We start from the raw sequence: 11201 nt of genomic DNA, 5'->3' as shown, positions 1-11201 counted from the left end.
CGCGCTGGAGGCATTGAAACATTTCATGCTCTTCATCAGCTGATGCCTACACGTTGCGAGAGGGTTGGAAATATATTATTATTACAAAAAAATTGTTTTTGTTTAAATCGAGATTTAAATTTTATTTGATAAAGTTTTATGTGCAATGCCACATGAATATAGTCCAATGCCAATGTCTTATGTGCAAAAATTGTTCTATGAAACGTGTCCTATGTGCACTCACAGGTTGTATGAACCAAATTGCGTCAGAACTAAGCGTAATCTTGTCTTTTATATAATCCCGAGATGTACACTTGAAAAGCATTACTCTAGACCCATTTGGGCGTTTTCAGAATCGAAAAATACCCAAACGTGTTTGAATGGGATTTAAAAATGTGCACCAAAACTTTATCATCAAATTTCTCAGATTGAGGTTTTTGCACATAGGACCTTTTGAAAAAGTACTCTAGAATTCTTAAATTCTTAAATTCTTAAATTCTCAAATTCTTAAATTCTTAAATTCTTAAATTCTTAAATTCTTAAATTCTTAAATTCTTAAATTCTTAAATTCTTAAATTCTTAAATTCTTAAATTCTTAAATTCTTAAATTCTTAAATTCTTAAATTCTTAAATTCTTAAATTCTTAAATTCTTAAATTCTTAAATTCTTAAATTCTTAAATTCTTAAATTCTTAAATTCTTAAATTCTTAAATTTTTAAATTCTTAAATTCTTAAATTCTTAAATTCTTAAATTCTTAAATTCTTCAATTCTTCAATTCTTAAATTATTAAATTCTTAAATTCTTAAATTCTTAAATTCTTAAATTCTTAAATTCTTAAATTCTTAAATTCTTCAATTCTTCAATTCTTAAATTCTTAAATTCTTAAATTCTTAAATTCTTAAATTCTTAAATTCTTAAATTCTTAAATTCTTAAATTCTTAAATTCTTAAATTCTTAAATTCTTAAATTCTTAAATTCTTAAATTCTTAAATTCTTAAATTCTTAAATTCTTAAATTCTTAAATTTTTAAATTCTTAAATTCTTAAATTCTTAAATTCTTAAATTCTTAAATTCTTAAATTCTTAAATTCTTCAATTCTTCAATTCTTAAATTATTAAATTCTTAAATTCTTAAATTCTTAAATTCTTAAATTCTTAAATTCTTAAATTCTTAAATTCTTCAATTCTTAAATTCTTAAATTCTTAAATTCTTAAATTCTTAAATTCTTAAATTCTTAAATTCTTAAATTCTTAAATTCTTAAATTCTTAAATTCTTAAATTCTTAAATTCTTAAATTCTTAAATTCTTAAATTCTTAAATTCTTAAATTCTTAAATTCTTAAATTCTTAAATTCTTAAATTCTTAAATTCTTAAATTCTTAAATTCTTAAATTCTTAAATTCTTAAATTCTTAAATTCTTAAATTCTTAAATTCTTAAATTCTTAAATTCTTAAATTCTTAAATTCTTAAATTCTTAAATTCTTAAATTCTTAAATTCTTAAATTCTTAAATTCCTAAATTCTTAAATTCTTAAATTCTTAAATTCTTAAATTCTTAAATTCTTAAATTCTTAAATTCTTAAATTCTTAAATTCTTAAATTCTTAAATTCTTAAATTCTTAAATTCTTAAATTCTTAAATTCTCAAGTTCTTAAATTCTTAAATTCTTAAATTCTTAAATTCTTAAATTCTTAAATTCTTAAATTCTTAAATTCTTAAATTCTTAAATTCTTAAATTCTTAAATTCTTAAATTCTTAAATTCTTAAATTCTTAAATTCTTAAATTCTTAAATTCTTAAATTCTTAAATTCTTAAATTCTTAAATTCTTAAATTCTTAAATTCTTAAATTCTTAAATTCTTAAATTCTTAAATTCTTAAATTCTTAAATTCTTAAATTCTTAAATTCTTAAATTTTTAAATTCTTAAATTCTTAAATTCTTAAATTCTTAAATTCTTAAATTCTTAAATTCTTAAATTCTTAAATTCTTAAATTCTTAAATTCTTAAATTCTTAAATTCTTAAATTCTTAAATTCTTAAATTATTAAATTCTTAAATTCTTAAATTCTTAAATTCTTAAATTCTTAAATTCTTAAATTCTTAAATTCTTAAATTCTTAAATTCTTAAATTCTTAAATTCTTAAATTCTTAAATTCTTAAATTCTTAAATTCTTAAATTCTTAAATTCTTAAATTCTTAAATTCTTAAATTCTTAAATTCTTAAATTCTTAAATTCTTAAATTCTTAAATTCTTAAATTCTTAAATTCTTAAATTCCTAAACACTAGCGTGCCCAGGTCCTCAAGGAAGGTGGGGCAAAAATATTAGAGTTTTGAAAATTTCGTCGTTTATGGACACCCCCTGCCCAATTTTAGAACAAATTTCCGAGGATGGTGGGGCAACTGCCCCATGTTGCCCCACCCTGGGCACGCTAGTGATAAGCACTTAAGTGTTATTTACGCACTTTTTACATTTTGGATAGCACCCTTTAAATGTGAGGAAGGCGCCAACCACCTAAGGGTGGATTAAGTAACGTTTTTTTTAAAAGGTCCAATAAACCAAATTTCCAGTTTTTGCTTTTTGGGTGTTTTTGAAACCGCCTTGAGTCAGGGGTATTAAAAAACACCCAGAAAGCAAAAACTGAAAATTTGGTTTATTGGACCTTTTCAAAAAAATGAAACTTTCATCAGTGAGAAAGGCAAAAATTTTTAGCATGAAATTTCGATTTTTTACATTTTTTCAAAAATGCATAACTCGGCGGCAAATTTTTTGACCATCTTCTTTATGGCTCAAAAGTTGCGGATTTTGGTCCCCAAAATATTAAGGGGCTACATACGCGTAAATCGATAAAAAAAAGTCAGAGTTTGGTGTGAGCACATTTATTTCAAATCTGTTTTCAGGGCATTAAAGTATAGATTTCTGGAGTTTTTTTGAAAAGGTCCAATAAACCAAATTTCCAGTTTTTGCTTTTTGGGTGTTTTTGAAACCGCCTTGAGTCAGGGGTATTAAAAAACACCCAAAAAGCAAAATCTGAAAATTTGGTTTATTAGACCTTTTCAAAAAAAAAAAACTCCAGATTTTCATCTATCATCAAAACAAATTTGAAGACGTTTGGTTGTATCATTGCCGAGATATATCTACTTTAAGTAAGCTGTTTCTGAAAACGGGTGCCACGATATCTTAAATTTTGGTGAAGACTCGTCAAACCGGTCTTGTGGGCATGACCAAAGCAGATTTTCGAAAAACTTATTTTAAAAAAAGATAAAAAATTTTGTGTTTTTTCATATAAAAATTCTCAGTTTTTGATTTTTGTATTTTTTAAAAAGCATTATTTCTAAATCGGGCTTCGTCAAGCACACGGTATGTCTTGAGAGTCTTCACCCCAAATTTTAGCTAAGTTGGTCCATCCTATCTCGAGATATCGTGACACCCGTAAATCAACTCGGTGTTTCGAGAAAAAAACGCTCAGAAACTTTGACAGTCCGCTTTGCGGCGCACGGCAAAATATTGGGCTTAAAATCGTTTCTAACTTAGTCTAGTCACACACATGGTGTCGATCCAAATCCCAAAATAAAATTCCCTGACTTTTCCCTGACCTCTCCAGACCACCAATTTTTTTTATTTTCTATTTTTTACTAACATATTGTTTGGAGCGTTTTTATGGTTTCATGCATTTTCCTTTTTGAATATTGCAAATTTAAGATATTGAAAAAAATCAACGACTTTTTTATTTTGATTTTTTAACCATGAATTCTGCAAAAACTTAAAAACTTTTTTTTATTTTGTCAATCATTTTTTTCTAATCGAACATCCAAAATGAGCAACCATAAAATTTATAAAAAAAAACTAAAGGTTTTGGAGACAAAAACTAAAAAAAAGGTAATTTTGTAGAACCTTAAGAAAGATTAAAACAACACTGTAAAAATAAGAAAATGTACAATTAAATGAAATTTTTTCAAGTAAATGTTTACGGTTTTAAAGAAGATCTAGGTCTTTTTCAACAAGGATTGTATTTAAAGTAAACGGTTTTCTGGAAAACATCTTCTTGAAAAATAAAAAAAAATGCAGTAAAATTAAAAAAAAAAATGTTTCTACCTTGAGAAGAACCTATAGACGATCATTCACACGATCAATACATTTTATAAAAATAAAAACAAAATGCAACCTGCTCGAGCTTTTCAAAAAGTCATTATTTATCAAACTCTGATTTTTGGGTGTTTGGGAATAGATTCCAAATTTAAGCTCGATCTGGCCACGGAAATTCTCCTTGTAACCCCTTGAATGTTGTTTGGGGAAAATATGTAAAATGTAGTTGTACAATCCCTATGAAATCTCGGATGCTGGAAACAACTCTTCCGAAGAGACCATATTTTATAAATTCTTGAACTCTCAAATTCCTTTATTCAGAATTGTTAAGGAGAAATAAAAAAAATCCGCGCCATCCCAAAACCCAATCCGCGCAAAATCCGCAACATTTAAGAAAAATAATTTTGCGACAAACAGACAAAAGAGTTTCATAATAAATTCAATTTTGTAATCTCAGAACGCAGAATCTTAAAACGCTGAAAATGTATTTTTGCTAAGATTAGGTAAACTAGAGGAAAAAGCCAAAACAAACATTTTGTTAAAAAAAATCAAAAATTACAACATTTTGAAATTTAGATCTAAAAACTCAATGAAATCTTAATAAAAATATAATAAAATTTTAAAATTGTAATAAATTCTCGATCTTGAGGTTTTAAATTTAAGATACAGTTCATACTCGATGATCTTACCAAAGCGTAGCTTAGAAAAATCGAAGCAAATTTTCCTACATCTTCTTCTTAAAATTTTAGAAGAATTTAAGAATTTAAGAATTTAAGAATTTAAGAATTTAAGAATTTAAGAATTTAAGAATTTAAGAATTTAAGAATTTAAGAATTTAAGAATTTAAGAATTTAAGAATTTAAGAATTTAAGAATTTAAGTATTTAAGAATTTAAGAATTTAAGAATTTAAGAATTTAAGAATTTAAGAATTTAAGAATTTAAGAATTTAAGAATTTAAGAATTTAAGAATTTAAGAATTTAAGAATTTAAGAATTTAAGAATTTAAGAATTTAAGAATTTAAGAATTTAAGAATTTAAGAATTTAAGAATTTAAGAATTTAAGAATTTAAGAATTTAGGAACACTAGCGTGCCCAGGGTGGGGCAACATGGGGCAGTTGCCCCACCATCCTCGGAAATTTGTTCTAAAATTGGGCAGGGGGTGTCCATAAACGACGAAATTTTCAAAACTCTAATATTTTTGCCCCACCTTCCTTGAGGACCTGGGCACGCTAGTGGTGCTTATAACTTTTGATAGGGTTGTCAGTGTCTTTGACCCAAATAATTAGACCCCTTTTTTTGTTTGGTGATTAGGGTGATTCTATTCGAAATAGGGTGGTCCAAAAAATGAAATTTTCGTCAATTTAAGCAAAAACCACATTTTTCAAAAAATCATATCTTCGGAACAGCTTAATCAATTTTAGAGCGCCACGTTTCAAAAGAAAGGTTATTAGTTGGGCTTTTAGGGAAAATATGTGGAGGTTCGAAGAAGCTAGCTGAATACTTGAAAAGGTCCTATGAAAATTGCATTTGCTAATTTGAAGGACTCGGGATCAAGGAGCTCATATCTGAAAATATTTTTCCCTGATTCCTTGCAATATTTCACATAACATATCCAAGAATTGCGAGTATCCATTAATACGATTCGGAGATATGATTTTTTGACGATGGACTGGCTGTTTGACGTGGAATGGCTGTATATGAAGGTGGGTCTAATTGTATAATTTACTTTTTATAAAACATCGAAAAAGTATCACCGCACTATTCTTACTTAAACTTGTATTTAAAAAAAATCAATTAAATCATTGACACTGATTTTAGTACGACCATGACTGTTAAGCTTAAGATGCTAATATTAAATTTTGCGATCATCGAACGCAAGAGATTTTCCAGGGTCAGATCCTAGGTTAAGCCCTGAGAGACAACACCAACGTGAAAGGGCTTATCCGTTTAAAATCCTTTTCGACAAGGTACATCTCTCTCCCAGTGCGTACACGTGTGCGTGCGTGTATTTGTCCGACTGAAGTTTTTCTCTGATGTCTGATGCATAAATGAATGATTTAGCTACCACACTCTCTTCCTGACCGAGGCCAAATGGTGCGTCCTATCTCCGGATCAGCCCAGGTGAGTGAACACATCAACGGGCCCAGGCTGGTGTGCTCGGAAAAGCAAATCACGTTCCTGGCTTCTATCCATCAGGTGGGGGTAGTAGCTACCTGTGGACCACCTACTCGTTCGGTTCGGAAGGAGGGGTTTTTAAAGTGATTTATGGTAATGCTAATATAGTCAGACTCGAGACTTGGTTCAAACGCATCAGGCACGCACAGACAGTTACGCATCACCGGCAACTAGCATACATTCAAAGGGATGGGGATGATCATAGAGAAAAATCGAAAGGGAAATCATCAGTCAGTGCCGGGTCAGGTGGAAATCTATCACCGAACGAGAGTGGGGCTTTTGAGTGAATTATAGCCCGGATTAGGACCCGTTCTCCGGTGGTGAAGGATTCGTTGACTTTGCTGCAATGTGTGCGATTCAAACGAATGCTGCATTCGACAAACCACGAGCACGGTGTGATTTCAGCATTCAGAATAAATCATCAAAATAATAATTAAAAAAACAGAGTACAACATTGTAAGACTTAAAAAAAAATCAGCAAAAAACCCACCGTGCAACAAACACAAACTTGCTTTTGGAGCAACCGTAAGGCTAAGTAGATTTCAGTGACACAGAAGATGTGAAAATCATCCATGAATGTATGCAACTGCAGAAAGTTTCCACCTTGATGGTGACGGTAGCAGCTCTTACAAGGAATGGATTAAGTACATGCATGCTCTATTAGACATCCAGGAGCAGACATCAGAGGACTTACTACTTGCCAGGTGTACCACATTAGCACCATAAAGCTGCATGTCCCCATTAGCATCGTGTTTGAGCAAATCTATGTGCATTCACAAATTAATGGAACTGAAGTAATTGCTGCTAAATCCGGCGTAAGCCAGTATCATTGATTCCGTTTGAAGGAGGAGGAAGAGAGCTAGGTCATTACCCCTATTTGTTTAGCTGGAAATATTTATGGCTGATTTGTGAAGATTAATGAGATTATTTCGTTTTGAAGTTTTTATTATATCTTTGTTGTACCCTCTTGTACCTGAGTAGTTCTTCACCAACTCACACAGCAGTTGTCCCGACCCCTCTTCGATTTGCGTGAAACTTTGTCCTATGGGGTTACTTTAGTCCCTGATCACGATTCCGGGTCCGTTTTTTGATATCTCGTGACGGAGGGGCGGTACGACCCCTTCCATTTTTGAACATGCGAAAAAAGAGGTGTTTTTCAATAATTTGCAGCCTCCGAGCACAACGGTACAGCGCACGCCTCCGTTAACCAGCAGCACCCTGATTGGCTTCGACACGTCCATGAAAGCCGATACTCGCGGTATCCCAAACCATCTTCTGCGGGGAGTAGTACCGTCGATCTTCGCATCAAAGTACAACCATGTTCCTCCAAACAACAGATTCTTCACCGATGGCTCCAAGCTCGACGGCTGTACGGGCTTCGGTGTTTATCATGAATCTTATCAGCTGTTCTTTAAGCTGAAGGACCCGAGTTCGGTTTACGTCGCAGAGTTAGCCGCGGTTTACTGCGCACTGCGAATCATCGAGACCATGCCACCTGACCACTATTTCATCTTCACCGATAGCTTTAGCTCTGTTGAGGCTATCCGGTCTCTGAAGCCGACCAGGGAGTCTGCGTTTTTCCTCACGGAAATACGCAAGACTTTAAACAACCTGGCGGCTCAGTCCTTCAGCATCACGGTGGTGTGGGTCCGCGCTCATTGCTCGATTCCGGGTAATGAGAAAGCGGACTTGCTCGCCAAGAAGGGTGCTGAGAGTGGAGACATTTTTGAAAGGCCAATTAGCCTACAAGAATGCTACGGTTTGCCGAGGCAGCGTGCGCTCCTGGATTGGCAAAAACAATGGGACGACGACACCAAGGGACGTTGGATGTATTCCATACGACCTAAGGTGCAAAGAAAAGCCTGGTTCAAGGGAATGGACTTGACGCGTGGATTCATCAGAACGATGTCCCGCCTTATGTCGAACCATTACTCGTCCAAGGCTCATCTTTACCGTATCAACATGAGTGATACGAACTTATGCGACTGTGGGCAGGGTTATCAGGACATCGACAATCTCGTATGGGCGTGTCCAGATCACCAGGCTCACAGAATTAAGTTGAAAGATACCCTCAGGGCCCGAGGAAGACCACCAGAAATCCCGATGCGAGACGCGCTATTTCAACTAGACCTTGATGTTCTCTATCCTATCTATCAGTTCCTCTCAGATTCCAAAATATCTATTTAGTTTTCTTCCAGTTAGTTTTCCTTCAGTTAGTTTTCCTTCAGTTAGAATAACTCGCCTTCACACAAAGCCGTCGTTTCTGGTTTGCACCGGATGCAAAGCAAGATCGCCCCAGCAGCTGGACACCGAGTTGCGGCTGAGGACAAAAAGCAAAGGCCAGCAGAGCCAACCAAGACCCCTACACAATCCCCCTTCCCATCCCATGCCTTGTCTTTAACATCAATCCCTTCCCTACTAACCCCGAGTAGGCCGCGGGTAATCGGCTCCCCTCCCACTAACATTTACACACAAGATCCTCTGTAATTATTAAGTTTTTTTGTAATTACAAAAGCCGACTCGGTCCTAACCAGGTCCCAGTACCGAAAAGGACCTAATAAAAATAATTTTATGAAAAAAAAAAAAAAAAAAATTTGCAGCCTGAAACGGCGATGAGATAGAAATTTGGTGTCAAAGGGATTTTTATGTAAAATTAGACGCCCGATTTGATGGCGTACTCAGAATTCCGAAAAAACGCATTTTTCATCGAAAAAAAAACACTAAAAAAGTTTTAAAAATTCTCTCATTTTCCGTTACTCGACTTTAAAAATTTTCGGGACATGTCATTTTATGGGAAATTTTATGTGCTTTTCAAATCTACATTGACCCAGAAGGATCATTTTTTCATTTAGAATAAAATTTTTCATTTTAAAATTTCGTGTTTGTTTTTTACTTTGCAGGGTTATTTTTTAGAGTGTAACAATGTTCTACAAAGTTGTAGAGCAGACAATTACAAAAATTTTGATATATAGACATAAGGGGTTTGCTTATAAACATCACGAGTTATCGCGATTTTACAAAAAAAAGTTTTGAAAAAGCTGGTCGTCATCGATCATGGCCGTTCATGGTCACCTGCGACAGACACGGACGACGAAACAAATAGAAACATTTTCAAAACTTTTTTTCGTAAAATCGCGATAACTCGTGATATTTAGAAGCGAACCCCTTATGTCTATATATCAAAATTTTTGTAATTGTCTGCTCTACAACTTTGTACAACATTGTTACACTCTAAAAAATAACCCTGCAAAGTTAGAAAAAACACGAAATTTTAAAATGAAAAAATTTGTTCTAAATGAAAAAATGACCCTTCTGGGTCAATGTAGATTCGAAAAGAACATTAAATTTCCCATAAAATGACATGTGCCAAATTTTTTTACAGACAAGTAACGGAATATGGGAAAATTTTTAAAACTTTTTCAGTGTTTTTTTCGATGAAAAATACGTTTTTTCGGAATTCTGAGTACGCCATCAAATTGGGCGTCTAATTTTACATAAAAGTCCCTTTGACACCAAATTTCTATCTCATCACCGTTTCAGGCTGCAAATTATTGAAAAACACCTCTTTTTTCGCATGTTCAAAAATGGAAGGGGTCGTACCGCCCCTCCGTCACGAGATATCAAAAAACGGACCTCAGAATCGTGATCAGGGACAAAAGTTACCCCTTAGGACAAAGTTTCACGCAAATCAAAAAGGGGTCGGGGCAACTTTTCCCGATTTCGTGTGAGTTGATAGAGAATTTCCCACATATTAAAAAACTCTAAAGGTGTTTTTTCAATAATTTGCAGCCTGAAAAGGTGATGAGATAGAAATTTGGTGTCAAAAAGACTTTTATGTAAAATTGGACGCCCAACGCGATGGCGTACTCGTAATTCCGAAAAAATGTGTTTTCATTGAAAAAAACACAAAAAAAGCTTTGAAAACTCTGCCCTTTTCCTTACTCAACTGTAAAAAAAAATTGGGGCACGTCATCTTAAGGGAAATTTAATGTACTTTTCGAATCTAGATAAACCCAGAAGGTTTTTTTTTTTCATTTAGAATCAATTTTTTTATAAATAAAAAATGTCGTGTTTTTTCTAACTTTGCAGGATTATTTTTTGAAGTGTAACAATGTTCTACAAAGTTGTACACATTTCTGAGGATGGTGGGGCAGTTGTCCCATGTTGCCCCACCCTATTCACGCTAGTGAACAGACAATTACAAAAAAAATATATATATATATATAAACTTAAGGGGTTTGCTCATAAACATCACGAGCTATCGCGATTTTACGAAAAAAAGTTTTGGAAAAGTTTGTCGTCGTCGATCGTGGCCGTTATTGTAACCCGCGATAGACACGGACGACGAAACAAAGAGAAACGCAAAAAGTAACTTTTTCAAAACTCTTTTTTCGTAAAATCGCGATAACTCGTGATGATTACAAGGAACGGAATCAACCCTGCAATGTTAGAAAAAAACACGAAATTTTTAAATGAGAAATTTTGTTCCAAATGAAAAAATACCCTTCATGATTAATGTAGATTCGAACAGTACATTAAATTTCCTTTAAAATGACATGTTCCAAAAATTTTTACAGTCGAGTTACGGAAAATTGCATTGTTTTTTTTTTAACTTTTCTTGTGTTTTTTTCGATGAAATATATTTTTTCAGAATTACGAGTACGCCATCAAATTAGGCGTCCAATTTTACATAAATGTCTCTTTGACATCAAAGTTCTATCTTATCACCGTTTCAGGCTGCAAATTATTTTAAAACACCTCTTTTTTCGCATGTTCAAAAATAAAAAAGCCTGCCCCTCCGTCACAAGATATTAAAAAAATAGACCTCGGATTCGTGATCAGGAACAAAAATTACCCCTTAGGACATAGTTTTACACTAATCGAAGAGGGGTCGTGGCTCATTTCCCAATTTCGTGTGAGTTGGTAGAAAATTACCCACCTACCTTTTCCCTTGTTTATTT

General features: G+C 32.9%; 1 protein-coding gene across 3 annotated transcripts in view; it reads left to right on the top strand.

Moving 5' to 3' along the window:
- The window catches only part of LOC120423262 (uncharacterized), an 88843-nt gene that overhangs the window by 39400 nt on the left and 38242 nt on the right, over nt 1-11201 (top strand). The gene's annotated exons all lie outside the window — the stretch shown is intronic.

Source organism: Culex pipiens, chromosome 2 (genome assembly GCF_016801865.2).
Source record: "Culex pipiens pallens isolate TS chromosome 2, TS_CPP_V2, whole genome shotgun sequence".
Classification (NCBI taxonomy): domain Eukaryota; kingdom Metazoa; phylum Arthropoda; class Insecta; order Diptera; family Culicidae; genus Culex; species Culex pipiens.
Note: the sequence above shows the minus strand (reverse complement) of the source record. Positions and strands in the feature narration are given on the sequence as shown.